Source organism: Pieris brassicae, unplaced genomic scaffold (assembly GCF_905147105.1).
Source record: "Pieris brassicae unplaced genomic scaffold, ilPieBrab1.1, whole genome shotgun sequence".
NCBI lineage: Eukaryota > Metazoa > Arthropoda > Insecta > Lepidoptera > Pieridae > Pieris > Pieris brassicae.
Window position 1 is genome coordinate 525 of NW_025576155.1, and position 1,976 is coordinate 2,500.

Here is a 1,976-nt window from a genome sequence, read left to right on the forward strand (position 1 = left end):
AAACAATTATATTTATTAATAATATGTATGTATGTATGTATGTATGTATGTATGTATGTATAATAATGAATTATAATAATTATTCCGATGCAACGTCAGAGGAAAATGTTTCTCGTACAGGTGCGGCGCGCGACGGCCGGCCGCTCGACAGTTTCGCGCCGAATGTTTCTCGTTGAAGCTCGCAGCACACGCTCAGAGAAATGGCAATGTGGGTTTATTTGAAGAAAAGAAAAAACAAAAAAAACAATTATATTTATTAATAATATGTATGTATGTATGTATGTATGTATGTATGTATGTATAATAATGAATTATAATAATTATTCCGATGCAACGTCAGAGGAAAATGTTTCTCGTACAGGTGCGGCGCGCGACGGCCGGCCGCTCGACAGTTTCGCGCCGAATGTTTCTCGTTGAAGCTCGCAGCACACGCTCAGAGAAATGGCAATGTGGGTTTATTTGAAGAAAAGAAAAAACAAAAAAAACAATTATATTTATTAATAATATGTATGTATGTATGTATGTATGTATGTATGTATGTATAGTAATGAATTATAATAATTATTCCGATGCAACGTCAGAGGAAAATGTTTCTCGTACAGGTGCGGCGCGCGACGGCCGGCCGCTCGACAGTTTCGCGCCGAATGTTTCTCGTTGAAGCTCGCAGCACACGCTCAGAGAAATGGCAATGTGGGTTTATTTGAAGAAAAAAAAAAAAAAAAAAAAAACAATTAATTTATTAATAATATGTATGTATGTATGTATGTATGTATGTATGTATAATAATGAATTATAATAATTATTCCGATGCAACGTCAGAGGAAAATGTTTCTCGTACAGGTGCGGCGCGCGACGGCCGGCCGCTCGACAGTTTCGCGCCGAATGTTTCTCGTTGAAGCTCGCAGCACACGCTCAGAGAAATGGCAATGTGGGTTTATTTGAAGAAAAGAAAAAACAAAAAAAACAATTATATTTATTAATAATATGTATGTATGTATGTATGTATGTATGTATGTATGTATGTATGTATGTATGTATAGTAATGAATTATAATAATTATTCCGATGCAACGTCAGAGGAAAATGTTTCTCGTACAGGTGCGGCGCGCGACGGCCGGCCGCTCGACAGTTTCGCGCCGAATGTTTCTCGTTGAAGCTCGCAGCACACGCTCAGGAGAAATGGCAATGTGGGTTTATTTAAAAAAAAAAAAAAAAAAAAAAAAAAAACAATTAATTTATTAATAATATGTATGTATGTATGTATGTATGTATGTATGTATAATAATGAATTATAATAATTATTCCGATGCAACGTCAGAGGAAAATGTTTCTCGTACAGGTGCGGCGCGCGACGGCCGGCCGCTCGACAGTTTCGCGCCGAATGTTTCTCGTTGAAGCTCGCAGCACACGCTCAGAGAAATGGCAATGTGGGTTTATTTGAAGAAAAGAAAAAACAAAAAAAACAATTATATTTATTAATAATATGTATGTATGTATGTATGTATGTATGTATGTATGTATAATAATGAATTATAATAATTATTCCGATGCAACGTCAGAGGAAAATGTTTCTCGTACAGGTGCGGCGCGCGACGGCCGGCCGCTCGACAGTTTCGCGCCGAATGTTTCTCGTTGAAGCTCGCAGCACACGCTCAGAGAAATGGCAATGTGGGTTTATTTGAAGAAAAGAAAAAACAAAAAAAACAATTATATTTATTAATAATATGTATGTATGTATGTATGTATGTATGTATGTATGTATGTATGTATGTATAATAATGAATTATAATAATTATTCCGATACAATGTCAGAGGAAAATGTTTCTCGTACAAGATCGCCACGCGACGCGACAAGATGCCGTTCAACGGCACGATATCTACAACTCTGTCGATATATATGTAGATAGTATCTACTCTGTCAAGTATATGTGTGTAACGTGTGGTGGTGTGTGGTGTGGGGTTTTGTTAGCGATAGCG